A 15,845-nucleotide genomic window follows, 5' to 3' on the forward strand; every position below is an offset into this window, starting at 1 on the left:
TGCAATTAACTTTTCTCCAGACTTTCCTCCGAGGGGATTATTTTGCATCTTCTATTTAAAGAGGAACTGTAACATAAAAATATCCCCTGGGGGGTACTCACCTCGGGTGGGGGAAGCCTCCGGATCCTAATGAGGCTTCCCACGCCGTCCTCCATCCGTCAGGGGTCTCGCTGCAGCCCTCCGTGGAGTCCGGGCAGCGGTGACGTCATTATTTACCTTCCTGGCTCCTGCGCAGGCGCTCTGACGGCTGTCGGCTCCGAACTACACGGAAATACCCGATCGCCGTCGGGTCCGCTCTACTGCGCAGGCGCAAGTTTCCTGCGCCTGCGCAGTAGAGCGGACCCGAATGAGATCGGGTATTTCTGTGTAGTTCGGAATGGAAAGCCGCCACAGCGCCCCTGCTGGAGCCAGCAAAGGTAAATATTGAAATGACAGTCGGCACAGTCGCCGGCTGTTCGGAGGGCTGCGGAGAGACCCCCGTGGGACAGAGGACGGCGTGGGAAGCCTCATTAGGATCCGGAGGCTTCCCCCACCCGAGGTGAGTACCCCCCAGGGGATGTTTTGAATGTTACAGAGTCTCTTTAAAGTAACTTCCCAGCACTTTGAAATTAAACATGTTCAAAAACGTAGGTGAAAAAATACTATCAAAATTATTTTAAGTATTTTCTTGCCTGCTGGTGGTTTAAAAGGCATTTTACTGGCAAATTGTAAAAATATCACCAAGGAGAAAACTCAGGAGAAAAAGTTAATTGCATATGGGCAAGTGTGTATAAAATAAATGAATAAAACATTTCCTTAATTAATGAAATGTAAACCGCTGTGACCCTGGTACATTTCATATACTACTAAGACAGAAAAGTATTGTTGAATAATACATTTCAAAGAATAAGGGCCCGTTTCCACTAGTGCGGTGCGAATCGCTGGGATTCCACTGCTGACAAAATCGCATGCGGATGCGATTCCGCATGCGATTTTTGCCGCGATTTCGCATGCGATTTCGCATAGGCAGGCTATCAGCGATTTTAACCATGTCACTGCCTGGCTCAATGTACATTCGTTTAACGCATGTGCGTTTTCCCCTATTAAATACATTGCCTGCGAATCGCCTGCATTCCACACGCAGGCGAATTCTGCAGGCCCTACCGTGCAGAAAAATCCTGCACAGAAAAACGCACCAAAAAACTGACAAGTGGAAACAGTCTCATCCACTTGTATTAGTTATGCGAATCTGCATGTAGACAACGCATGCGGATTCGCTCTAGTGGAAACGGGCCCTAAAGGAAAAATTGCAAACAATACTTCAGGATGTTCTGAGAATTATCATGGGCTACATCCAACATTCATTCTGTATTATTACAGCAGATACCACCTATCAAACACCACTATAAAGCAGTGTGGCCAGCCACATAGGAAACATCACTGTTAGCAACCATCTCTCTCCCATCTCTTAGGCCCCATACACACATCAGACCATAGTCTTTTGAAAATGAAAGATCACAGACCAATCTTACCACCCTTCATGTAGTATGAGAGCCATACTCTACACAGTCTTTTCTATGGAGCTGAACTCCACATCAGAAAAAAATCTTTGCAAGATGCTGCACACACAGATGCTGTACAGACACAAAAGATCAGTATCTGCAAAAGATCTGTTCCTGCCAAAAATCCATTCCTGCAAATTGCAATGATAGTCTATGAGATCTGCAGATCATCATACACACATGATTTAACTGACATTCATCTGCAGATCAGATCCACCAGGATGGATTTTCAGATCTGCAGATGATTGCTTGATCTGCAGATGAATGTCAGTTAAATCATGTGTGTATGATGATCTGCAGATCTCATAGACTATCATTGCAATTTGCAGGAATGGATTTTTGGCAAGAACAGATCTTTTGCAGATACTGATCTTTTGTGTCTGTACAGCATCTGTGTGTGCAGCATCTTGCAAAGATTTTTTTCTGATGGGGAGTTCAGCTCCATAGAAAAGACTGTGTAGGTATGGCTCTCATACTACATGAAGGGTGGTAAGATTGGTCTGTGATCTTTCAGTTTCCAAAGACTATAGTCTGATGTGTGTATGAGCCTTTAGGGCTGAACCCCACTAGAAGCCTTTTCTAAGCGCTAGTGATTTGAAAAAGTTCTTTCTAATGCAATGCTATCAGATGAGTAGCAATAGGGGTTGTAGAGGTTGCGACCGCATCGGGGCCCTTGAGCCAGAGGGGCCCCGAAGGGCCCTCCCTCAACTACAATATTAGCTCTCTATTGGTCCTGTGCTCATAATAATCAGTTCTATAGATGCTTTGAATAGTAGTAATCATTAACAAACTGCTCCCCACTGTAGTTGCCATTGGCAGGTTTTGGTGCAATGTATCAATTGTTAGGTATAGAGTGCTTAGGGGGGCAATGTAAAACTTGCATCAAGGCCCATAGTTCCTTAGCTACGCCACTGAATGCTATGGGGGATTTTTATAAAATCACACAGCTCAAGTGGGATCACACCCATAGCATTACATTGGCACTAGCCAACCCGCGTCGTAGCATACGCCGCATCTATCTATCTAATAGATTATGTGCCTCAACCTTGAAGCAAGAAGAAGTAGGCTTTCCATGAGAAAATGTATGCGTGCTCAAACACCAAGTTTAACCCTAGCAAGTCTGGCTTTGCAAATCCGGCCTAATTGGCTATTCATGAGGCAATGCTCATGCAAATATGCATTTGCTTTCGCATGCCAAACTTTGCAGGGTCAAAAAACCAATACTGCAAAGTGCTCTCTCGCTGCCTAGGAACCACAGAGGCACCCCGGAGTGGGAGGCTGGGTGGCGCAGCTGCCCCCCCCCCAGCGTGTCCAGCGCTGGGGAGAGCCGTCCGCACCCACCTCCTAATATTAAAAACAGCCACTTACCTTAACGTCCATTGGGTTCTGCTACATGCGCATTAATTTTCTCATGGAAAGCATTTTGTGCAGTTTGTATCCTTTGGAGGCAGGTGGTGGATGGCTTGCTCCGGTGGTGTGAACCCTGGAGTGAGTGCGCCTGTCCTCCTCCCCCCCCCCTCTGGAGTGCTGTATGTGAGCCAGCCCTGAGCTCTAAAGCTCGGGGTGACCCATGCTTCTCTCCTTTCTCATGTGGTGCCCCCAAATTAATGCGCATGTAGCAGAACGCAATGGACGTTAAGGTAAGTGCCTGTTTTTAATATTGGGAGGTGGGTGCAGACGGCTCTCCCCGGCGCTGGCCAAACTTGGGGGGGTCGTCCACGCCACCCAGCCTCCCCCTCCGGGGTGCCGCTGTGGTTTCCAGGCAGTGAGAGAGCCTGGGACCCTGCGGTCCCCCCAGTTGTATAAAAAGGGGGCATTGGGAATCCTCCCCGTGGCGCTCCTGGAGGCCTGGAGCACACCAAAAACTGCTAGCAGATCCGCAAAATGCTAGCAGATTTTGAAACGCTTTTTCTTATTTTTCTGTAGCATTTCACCTAGCATTTTGCGGTTTTGTAAAGCGTTTTTGGTGTAGTAGATTTCATATATTGTTACAGTAAAGCTGTTACTGAACAGCTTCTGTAACAGAAACGCCTGCAAAACCGCTCTGAACTGCCGTTTTTCAGAGCGGTTTGCGTTTTTCCTATACTTAACATTGAGGCAGAAACGCATCCGAAATCCAAAAAAATGCCTCACCTCGGGAGTATGCGTTTCAGCAAAACGCCTCCCGCTCTGGTGTGCACCAGCCCATTGAAATACATTACCCAAGCGTATCCGCAGCCGCAAGTGGATCGCAAAACGCTGCCGAACCGCTCTGGTGTGCACTAAGCCGGATAGTGCTTATGTAGCATGTAGCAGGGTGACTGCTTTGTGGTATTGGTTTGTGCATGCATTTGCATGAGCATTGCCTCATGAATATCCAATTAGGCCAGATTTGCAATGTCAGACTTCCTAGGGTAAGGCCTCTTTTCCATGGACTGTGAATAGGCAGTGAAATGGCTCTCAAACTCTCACAACTGCTCACTGCTGCCTGGTAACTGCTCGCTGCTGCCTGGTAACTGCTCGCTGCTTCCACGGACTGTTCCGTAACTTCCACGGACTGTTGAGCTGTGTGCTCAGCAAGCAGTTACCAGGCAGCAACAAGCAGTTACCAGGCAGCAGCGAGCAGTTACCAGGCAGCAGCGAGCAGTTACCAGGCAGCAGCGAGCAGTTACCAGGCAGCAGCGAGCAGTTACCAGGCACCAGGCAACTGCTTGCTGCTGCCTGGTAACTGCTTGTTGCTGCCTGGTATCTGCTCACTGCTGACTGATAACTGCTTGCTGCTGCCTGGTAACTGCTTGTTGCTGCCTGGTAACTGCTTGTTGCTGCCTGGTAACTGCTTGCTGAGCACACAGCTCAACAGTCCGTGGAAAAGAGGCCTTAAACTTGGTGTTTGATCACGCATAAATTTTCTCATGCAAAGTACTTCTTCTTCTTGTTTGAAGGTTGAGGCACTTAGTCTATTATATATATAGAAGAGCTTTTCAAATTGCAAATCGCTCAGAAAAGCGCTCCTAGTGGGTTCCAGGCGTTACCGTAACTCTGCCTATAACTAGCCTCCCTCCCCAAACTCAGATAGGCAAGCCTACCAGCTGGCTGAAAAGTGTTTCACATGTTTTTTGCAGCAGATAACTTTTGAAGGACAAAACGTTTCTAAAAGGTATAAAATTACAAGTGTTTCTCCTGTTCAATGCCCAATCCAATAACCCTTCAGGGAATTTCTCTTCAAAAATATGCACACGAGGCCTCTGATGGGATAATAATCCAAATGATGTGACTTTTATTGGACTTGTCCTATGGAGAGGGAAAGGAGACACAACGAGTCCCCGCAGCACCTAAATATTTTGCTGCCGCCAATGTTGCCTGTGTTTTTAAAAGGATAACTGTACAGACATCAAATTTACAGCTAAACCATCATGAAAGATAGTTACAGCTGTCAAAAGTTGAATGTTTGTACGTACTTTTATTTCAGATCCTGTTCTGAGATGTTTGGCTCTCATCAGAGGCTTTGCTGCTTGACAGCCATCCTTGAAACAGCAGGCATGCCCTTGCCGATTTAAAGAGAACCAGTGATAAATAGGTTTTTGCAATAAACTCAGGCTTAACTCTAAAACTTTTAACAGTGATGTATTGTACTTACTACCTGCCTGAGAAAACCATTTGTCCTATTGCTTATTTGTATAGTTTTTCTAAACGCCACACCTATGTGTCAAAATGGAAGAACCACAGATATTGTCTCTGACTGATTAGTTACTTTTATTGCGGTTAATGCTGGCATTCAAAAACAAATTTAGTTTTGCTTACTGTATACGGTACTCCACAGCATCGTAAGCTACCAACACAGTTTAGATTGTCGTCACCAGAATCAATCACACATAACTAGCTTGGGCAAATATCTAGTGCATCCACAGGTGTCTCCCACATGTTGCTAACAAGGCTGTTAGTGATCTAACATGTTGGTTCACACTGGGGGCGATTGTGTTTGTGGCCAATCGCAAGTGATCAGCAAAGCATTTGTGCAATGACCCCCTATGAAGGTATTCTCACAGCAGCGTTTCCATTTTTAGAAAGTCGAAATCTTGCTGCAGGTACCAAAATTCAGAAAAAATGCATATTACTTTAAAAAAATGGCTCTGAAATGGCAATTGCATTTTACAGTGTGAACTAAACCTAAGGGCTGTCTTCCACCAAGGGCCATATATTAGCGGTACTACCGCAGCAGTGTACCCCAAGTAAGGATAATAACGCGACCAGCAGTAGTAGTAGTGCGCTGTCTCTGCATGGCAATATAACCGCTAGCTAGTGCATCAGGCCCCAAGAGCGCTTCAGAGCTTTTCTGTTTGCCAGCGCTTTTCCAGTGTTTTGAAAAGTGTTTGGACAATGAAACCCTAAGGGCCCATTCACACTGGAGCGTTTTGCCGCAATTTTGGCAAAACTCTCAAACGCTAGCGCTTTTTAAAAGCGCTAGCGTAATGAAACCCTGTGGGCCCGTTCTTACTTGGGCTATTTGCGCTAATCGCCGCAAATCACCCAAAACCGCTAAACGCAAACGCATAGCCTGCACCATTTTCAGTGCTATAGCAGCGCTAAACGCGATCGTGGAAAAATCGCCGTCTGCCGTTCAGCCGCTATTAGCCCCATTAACTGCCTCAGTCGCATCAGCCATGGTCTTCTGCGCATGCGCAAGTATCAATACTAATACTTTAAAATGTCTCTGGTACACTTTAACAACTGACTACTATTCATACAAACTGTGTAGATAATGGCCAAGATTTGAACCGGGAACCAATCACTGCCAAGACGAGAGTGCTATCAGGGGCGTAGCAATAGGGTGTGCAGAGGTAGCCACCGCATCGGGGCCCCGAAGGGCCCTCCCTCAACTACAGTATTAGCTCTCTATTGATCCTGTGCTGGTAATAATCACTTCTATAGATACTTTGAATTGTAGTGATCTCTTACAAACTGTTCTCCATCCCCTTCTTGCTCCTCTGACACTGTGGCTGTCCTTGGCAGGTTTTTGCGCGCCGTATCAATTGTTATGTATAGAGTGCTTGGGGGGCCTCATTGTAAAACTTGCATCAGGACCCACAGCTCCTTAGCTACGCCACTGAGTGCTATCCACCACCTAAATGTGCAATAAACCTTGTCATTTCAAGCCAGGAAGGCAAATATATATAATAAATATAATACTTGGTCATGATTCACTGTACAGAAGGAAACAGTCACATGCAAGGAGATAAAAGCACAAAGGCTGACAAGTAAAAATTATTCTGTACTGATAAACTGTCATATTTGGTTACAGTATATCTTTAAAGGGGTTATTAAAAAGAAAAACAGACACTTACCTGGGGCTTCTACCAGCCCCCTGAAGTTGTAATGTCCCACACAGTCCTCCAACGATCCGCTGTTCCCTGCAACGACACCGGTCTAACGTGGCATCCCATCCAACTGCGGCTGCGTGGCCACGACGCACGTGCTCGCTCCCACGTGCGTCATCAGAAGCTTACTGCACAGGCACAGTACAAGAAACCGTTGTACTGCGCTTGCACAGTAAGCTCCCGATGACACGTGCGGGAGCGCACATTATTCGTCTTTTTAGACGAATAATTGCCCGGCGGCGGCAGGGAACGGGTGATCGGAGGAGGACGGCGCGGAACATTACAGCTACAGGGAGCTGATAGAAGCCTCAGGTAAGTGTCAGATTTTATTTTCAAAACCCCCACCAGAGAACCCCTTTAAAGAGACTCTGTAACAACAAAAACCTCCCCTGGGGGGTACTCACCTCGGGTGGGGGAAGCCTCCGGATCCTAATGAGGCTTCCCACGCCGTCCTCTGTCCCACGGGGGTCTCGCTGCAGCCCTCCGAACAGCCGGCGACAGAGCCGACTGTAGCTTCAATATTTACCTTTGCTGGCTCCAGCGGGGGCGTTGTGGCGACTTTCGGCACGGAAATAGACGGAAATACCCGATCTCCGTCGGGTCCGCTCTACTGCACAGGCGCCGGAAACTTGCGCCTGCGCAGTAGAGCAGACCCGACGGAGATCGGGTATTTCCGCCTACTTCGGCGCTGACAGCCATCAGAGCGCCTGCGCAGGAGCCAGGAAAAAGGTAAATATTGCGTCACGGCTGTACGGAGGGCTACAGCGAGACCCCCGAGGGACGCAGGACGGCGTGGGAAGCCTCATTAGGATCCTGAGGCTTCCCCCACCCGAGGTGAGTGCCCCCCCCCAGGGGCCGTTTTGTCGTTACAGTTCCTCTTTAAGGCCTGTTCATACTCAGCAACGCAAAATGCATTCACTATCATTCATTACAGTGTTCCGTGATTTTTCAATGATTGGATCTTGCAATTCTCATTCCAGTGAATGAGAATCAGGATGCAACACCCGGAAATTGCAACACGCAGCACATTTGCGAATGTTGGCAAACGCACCGCAATCGGGATTACTTGTTTATAGCAGTGCTTTGCTGATCGCCAGTGATTAGCAAAGCGCAAATTGTGGGCAAAAGGTGCCCAAGTGTGCATGAGTCCTAAACTGAAACACTCCAACAAAGCTATGTTTATTTACTACATAAAATATTTACGTATGCAAAGCAGCAACTGCGAAACGCTAGCTTGCATGTGATATAAATATAATGATAAGCAAATTTACAGCACACTCAAATCAAACCAGGAATAATACACAACTATAGATAGCAAGAGAGCAAACCGAGGGACAGTAGAACAAGGCAGGCTTTAGGTAATAGAATCCTAGCACAAAGCATTGCAGACTGGCAATATTGATTCAATTTAAAATCATCCTGTGAAAAAAATGTTATCTGCTATAAATATACTTCCCAGTGAGGAACAGGTGTGGACTAATCAGCACATCATAAATATAATCAGGAGCTTCACTGAGCCGCCTACTGGTGGACAGGCAAATCGAAATGATCACAACACCGAAAAATAGTGCTACTAGTTGATGAAACAAGAAACTGATGATTCAATACCAGACTAGTGTTCTAAAGCATAAAATAAAGCTTTAAAGAGAATCTGTACTCTAATATTCTTACACTAAAAAGCATACCATTCTATTCCTTATTTTCTCCTGTGCCCCTCTGTACTGTTTCTGCCACTCTCTGCTGCAATCCTGGCTTGTAATTAACAGTTTTAGGCAGGGTTTACAAACAAACTAACCAACTTGTAATAGGCTCACATAAGCAGAGTGTGTGAGTCATACAGAGTGTGCAGGGGGCCTGCAGAGGGTGTGTATCGCTTCTATCCAATCACAAGCAGCACAGCACATTCCACACATTCATGCCTTAGCCCGACAGACATGGCAGAGGAAAGGAGATAAGATTTATTACAGAGTCAGTGCAATTAGGAAAGGCTGCAGTAAGCCAGAGCACATTAGAACAGGCAAAGGAACTTATAGGATAGAAGAACTAAGGCTGAAAAATTTGTTACAGAGTCTCTTTAAGGGAAAAAAAAAAGAATCTGGCTCAAACTGCATACGCATATAAGAGATTTAAAGAAAAACCGTGACCAAGAATTGAACTTCATCGCAATCAGTATCAGTAGCTGATACCTCCTTTCCCATGAGAAATCTATTCTTTTTCTCAAACGGATCATCAGGGGGCTCTGTATGGCTGATTTTGTGGTGAAACCCCTCCCACAGTGTGATGTCAGCACCTCACAGCACTGAAGTACTGGCAACAAACTGTGGGATCCCTGTTGCATTGTGGGAAATAACAGCTGTTTCCAACTGCCAAAAAAGCATCTCATTCCAGTGACATCACCACTTAGCAGTAAAATGTCACCATGTCAGAATGTAAACCATTGAGAGGAAACATTTTACAATGGGCAAACACTGACTAAATCATTTATTCATAATTATTGTAAAAATTAAGCACTTTTGGGGGGGCGTGGAAGTCCATGGAGTAGGACGCAGCAGTGGTGATCTCCCGCTCCAACACCCGCAATACTCATCCGCCTCAGTAACCTGCCAGTTTTGCAACCCCGCAAACCTCACCCATACCTCGATGAATGTGCCTACACCCTCTGGACTTAATTTCAGGATGGCCCGCCGTGGATCGGAGGCAGTAGCCAAACTTCAAAAATTCCGCATGGACGCACAAGATGGCGACAGCAGAGACGGCAGTGGCGTGGAGGAGGATGATGCACCCGCTCCCTCCCTGAAACAGATTTTACAGGGTATAACGGCCTGCCAGGAAGCCCTCACACACATTACTACCAGGTTGGAAGAGGTAAAATCAGACGTATCTCTCCTTAGAGCGGATATGCACTCGCTCCGCACTAGAGTTACGGAAACCGAAGACCGTGTGAGCGCCATAGAAGATCGGTTAAAGCCTCTAGAAAAAGATTCCTCGCAAACACAACGCGATGTTCGTATCCTAAAAGAGCGCCATGAAGACCTTGAAAATAGAAATAGGCGCTCCAATGTGCGTATCGTGGGCCTACCCGAAAAAGTTGAAGGCAACGCCCCAGAAAGCTTTGCAGAACAACTACTGATAGATCTATTTGGCAGATCTGCGTTCTCCTCGGCCTTCATAATAGAAAGAGCGCACAGGGTATCCGGTAAAATTCCAGCCCCAGGCCAGGTATCAAGAACTTTTATTATGAAGCTGCTTAACTATCGTGACCGTGACGCCATCTTGCGCGCAGCGCGCGGAAAAGGAGAGGTAACCCACAGCAATGCACGTCTCTTTTTTTACCCGGATTTCTCCATAGATCTCCAGCGTCAAAGAGCACAGTTTGTTCATGCAAAGAAGCATCTCCGTGATATGGGCTTTTCATATGCAATGCTATACCCAACGAAGCTTAGGGTCATAGACGGTGACCGCACTCACTTCTTCACCTCTCCAGAAGCAGTCCAAACCTGGCTGGATGCTAGGCCTACCGCTCGTAAATCCCCAAGCCGTGTGGACAACACCTCATAAGGGTCGTGAGTACCGCTACAAGAGAACAGTTCATCTTCCCCTACCGTTACTGTTTCCTCCCTGCCCTATCCTCTGACATAACCCATTTAACTTACCGCCTGACTTTTAACTGCTGTATGCAATAAGTCCAGAATGATCCTGGCCTTCAATGCTGCCCTTTGCTAATGCAATGGAACTTTTCATTACCATGAGGCTTCTGTAGTCCTGGCCGGCAGCCACACCATTGTTATCACACATTTGGAACTCATTTATATAAGTATACTACTCTGCTCCTTCCCATGGAAAAGCTGCCCTAGCCGCAATGTACTATCTGTGTACGCAGCGCATATCTCTACCTGAACACTCAATGTGTGACTTATAGCCATTCTTATTTCTTTAAAGGTTGTCCTCTGCATTGATATGCTGTTGTTGTGTGCTGTGGGGTGGGGAGACGTCCAACCTAAGACCCCCTAATCTATCTCACCCTGTTCTGAACCCCCCTCCTACCCAACACTGCCCATACCCCGGGGTGCTTTGTCGCCCCCCGTCACTGGGCCCCCTGATGCCTCCCTCCGTTCAGTCTGGGGTGTCTCCCCTACCTGCAGCGCAGACACAAGGCTATGTATACACAACTGAGCAGCGCTATATCTGGTTGCTAGGCTCTAGCTGTTATAAGGCTATGTTAAGCAGGGATGCTCGGGCCAAGATTTTACTGACACTGCAGTACATTTCAATGTACCAACAGGCTTCGACAACTTCTATGACTAGGCAGGTTCCCCCTGCAGAACATAAAGAGCGGGAGCTCACCTTACAGATGTGGTGAGCTTGAACACTCTCAACCCACCGCTTGGTCACTACAACCTTAGTTCTTCTCCCCCCTCTGGGAGAGGGACCTTTTTCTCTCGCCTGGCTTTTCGGGTGGGGTGAGGTCCTTCCCCCCCAGGGCGGACTTGTAGGTTCTGTGTTCCCCCCCAAGCAAGCACCACAGTAGTTACTGTATCTTGCTTGTAGATTGTTATTGGATTTTGAGTTCCGTGACTAAGGACCTGTCTACGTTTAGATGGGTCAGGGTGGGATAAAGGGGTTTGGGTGTTTTTATTTTTCTTATAAAGTGTTCTCCGATTGCAAACTCACACATTTGGTCATGGTATCAATACCACAAAGTGTACCTTCCCCAGGGCAAACGTGCGCGACATAAACTAGAGATAAAAGATGGCACTCACTAAACTGAAGGTTATAAGTTGGAATGTCCGTGGTCTTAACGATTCCAGGAAACGTCAAATGATTATGACGTACCTCTATCGTCATAAGCCAGACATTGTGGCACTTCAAGAAACCCACCTCACAGGCGGAAGAGCCCAGGCATTAAAACGTGGCTGGATAGGCTGGTCGTACCATTCCTCCTACTCCCAATACTCTCGTGGGGTTTCACTCCTTGTTAAAAAATCCCTTTCATTTCAAATGCTCACAGTCAAAGAAGATTACTTAGGAAAATATATATTTATACATTGTAGAATTGCAGGTATCCCCATCCTGATTCTAAACATTTATATCCCGCCCCCATATGACTCCTCTGTTATCAAAGAAGGTATTCAATTTATCCTCGCTTACCCAGGTGTTCTTACACTATGGATGGGGGACTTCAACGCCGTATGCAACCCCTTTTATGATCGGCACCCTCCCAAGCAAGACAAGCCCACTAATTTTGCTAATCTTATGAAAGAACTTCACTATTTAGATGTGTGGCGCTGTTTTTACCCACACCAACAAGGTTACACCTGCCACTCCGCCACGTTTGCAGCCTCCTTCCGCCTAGACCACTTCTTTGCTTCCCCAGCTGTACTACAAGCAACCACTGCTGTAGGTATGCTGCCCCGCCTGGTCTCAGACCACTCACCCATTTATATAGAATTTACTTGGGGACCCCCATACCGTTTCTGGAAGTTTAACCCCTTTTGGCTAGAGCTTATCACTACACATGACCAGGTTACTAAGCATATAAATGACTTCATACACATACACAGGGATGAGGAAGATGTGCTGCTGATATGGAATACCTTTAAAGCTTTTTTGCGGGGTGAGCTTATTGCAGCGGTTGCAAACTGCAAAAATGACACAAAACGACGCGAACAAGATTTAATTCGCCAAATTGACACGCTCCGTGCCCTATACTTCTCTACCCGTGACCCACACCATTTATCAGCCTGGCGAACGGCACTATGTAAACATAAGCAACTTATAGACGAGGTTGCCAAAAGTAAACTGTTTTTCACTAAACAGGCCTTTTTTGAGCAGGGGGAAAGAGCGGGCACCCTATTAGCTAAAATTTCCAAATCATACACCTCTCCCCCAGTGATAACCCATATTGCAGACAGTCATGGGACACCAGTTACTGGCACTGCAGAAATTAACCAGATATTTTTTAACTACTATAAATCTCTATACAGCAGTGCTACCCCGGCTACCCAGACTGACTCTGAAATATACCTTTCCGAGCTCCAACTGCCACGGCTATCGCCAGAACAGCGTGAACTATTAGATGCCCCCCTATCCGTAGAAGAATTAAATATAGCAATTGCATAATTCCCTAATAAAAAAGCCGAGGGCTTGGATGGTATCCCCATTGAAATCTACAAAAAATTTGACGAAGTAATTACCCCATGTTTGCTACAGACACTTAATAGTGCCTTTGAGATAGGTGCACTACCAAGCTCCATGCAAGAAGCCCTGATTGTTGTTATACCCAAACCTGGCAAGGACCCGTTATACTGTGATTCATACAGGCCAATCTCTCTTCTTCCAACCGATATTAAAATTTTTGCCAAAGCCTTGGTCATCAGACTAAATTCAGTAATACTATCCCTAGTCCACCCCGATCAAACGGGTTTTATGCCTGGTAAAAATACTGCCATGAATGTACGTCGCCTATGGACCAATATTCAAGCAGAACATACAAACACTGGCAATAGAGTAGTGGCATCCCTAAATATGGCCAAGGCGTTTGACACCGTGGAGTGGCCTTACCTTGGCGCGGTCCTTGCCAAGTTTGGAGACAATTTCCGCAAATGGGTACACATGCTATACAGCTCCCCCAAAGCCAGAGTCTGCACAAATGGCTGGATCTCGGAGGCCTTTGGCCTAGGACGTGGAACACGTCAGGGGTGCCCTCTCTCTCCCCTACTATATGCCCTTGCAGTAGAGCCCCTAGCTTGCCGCATCAGAGCTCACCCTCGGATTCACGGCTTTCGCACTACCCATACGGAAGAAAAGATAGGGCTCTATGCAGACGACAATTCTTTACCTTGCTGACCCAGACAAATCCCTGACCTGCGCACTCTCAGCTATTGAGGAATCTGGATAATACTCTGGGCTTAAGCTTAACAAATCCAAATCGGTCCTTTTATACCTTGACCAAATGTCCCCCACCACCAACTCTACTCACACGGATCTCCAGACAGTTCAAACATCTAAATATTTGGGTGTTCAAATAAGCCTCCCCCCACAAACCTATCTACAAACTGAAGTTCTCCCCTAATACAACTAGTACAATCCAAGTGCAAAGCATGGTCTAGACTGTATCTCTCCATTGTTGGTAAAATTAACCTAGTTAAGATGGTACTCCTGCCCAAACTGCTATATGTGCTTCATCAATCCCCTATATACATCCCAGTCCACTTTATTAAAAGGCTCCGCTCCTTAATTATTGCATTTATCTGGAATAATAAAAGAGCCAGAATTAAATTCTCTCTGCTTATTAACCCCAATGACATGGGCAGCCTTGCTCTTCCATCACTGCAATACTATTACCTTGCGGCCCAACTACAACATTTAGCCCCTTGGTTCATGACGGGAGATGTATACAACCCTGAAGCCTTGGGATACAGTCTGGACCTTAATAGTGAAAGCATAGCCCTTGACTTACTTAGAGGTGTCAATCCCCCCGCACTGAAGACAAACACCATCTTGTCCCAAGCCCACTACATTTGGAAACGTGCTTGTAAAATATACCCGCCAGTAAACTATGACCCACGCACCCCTCTATGGCACAACCCATTACTTCCCGAATTTTCCACAATCCCGGATCCTCACTATTGGGAGAGAGGAGGCATAATTTTTTTATCACAAATACTAGAACAAGGAAAGCTCATTAGTATCTCTAATCTCCGTAACGTCTTTCCCACCTTTATCATCCAACCATTTAGATATGCTCAGCTGCACCATGCCTTCTATGCCCAATTTGGGAAAGACCCTGTTCGTGTCACCCCGCACCCTATCCTTGAAATTCTGGTAAAAGGCCCAGCCAAACACCTCATTGGAGACATATACAAAGAACTGCTACTAAATAAAGCGCTTGACCGTATGGAACCAGTTAAAGAAAAATGGTTAAAAGAGGGGATAGACCTATCAACTGAAGATTGGGAAGATGCACTAGAGGCCCCTAAAAAGATCTCTGTGTGCATTAAAAACAGAGCCACTCAAGTATACATTTTACACCAAGCTTATTTGACCCCCGCTAGAATTGTTAAATGTAAAACTGATGCCTCTGTCCTGTGCCCCAAATGTGGAAGCCACTCGCCTACCTTTTTACATCTGATATGGCAATGCCCTACAGTCCAGACTTTCTGGCTGCAGGTAATAAATTTTCTCCATGACAAAATGGGCTGCCCTGTAACCATGGACCCTGCGCTGTGTGTGTTAAGTATAATATCAGACGAAGAAATACAACCCAATACCAAAACTTTTATACACCAAACACTATTTGCAGCTAGACAAGAAATTGCCCTTAAGTGGCTGGCAACAGAGGCTCCCACGTTTGCGTGCTGGCGCAAGAGGCTCAACCTAGATCTGCCCTACAAAAAACTTGTATACTTACATAGAGAACGTCAAAAGCAGTTCCACTTAATATGGGATAGGTGGAAGGAAGGGACTTGATTGTTAGTGTGTCCACTTTATTTTATGCATTAGTAACACGATTTAAGTGTCCCTCCTATCAATATCGGTTTGGACTGGACTTCCCAACTCCAATACTTTGCCACTATCCACATGTACATTTAATGATACCCTGAACTGAGGTATGATAAAATACGCTATGTTCTTTAATGTACATGTTGTATACTGTGCGAACTTTGTATTTGAAACTTTGTAATGTCATCTTCACTACTTGCCACTCTCTTTACAGCTAATATGTACTAATAGCCCTGTTGTACACCTGTATATCCTACTTGCCATTTGTAATTTGTATTCCATGACCAACCTGAACAATAAACTGTTTTTGTTTTAAAAAAAAATAAAAAAAAAATTAAGCACTTTCTTATTACATTAATTTCACTGGAGTTCCTCTTTACCTCTGCAAATGTTCATTCTGTTTGTTTTGGCAACATTTTCTTACAGTCGTACAGACAGTCTCCTTGGC

The 15,845-nt window shown here is 46.0% G+C and overlaps 1 protein-coding gene across 1 annotated transcript in view; it reads right to left on the reverse strand.

Moving 5' to 3' along the window:
- The window catches only part of OSBPL10 (oxysterol binding protein like 10), a 631,331-nt gene that overhangs the window by 376,756 nt on the left and 238,730 nt on the right, over positions 1-15,845 (reverse strand). The gene's annotated exons all lie outside the window — the stretch shown is intronic.

This window comes from Hyperolius riggenbachi, chromosome 5 (assembly GCF_040937935.1).
Source record: "Hyperolius riggenbachi isolate aHypRig1 chromosome 5, aHypRig1.pri, whole genome shotgun sequence".
NCBI classification, from domain to species: Eukaryota; Metazoa; Chordata; class Amphibia; order Anura; family Hyperoliidae; genus Hyperolius; species Hyperolius riggenbachi.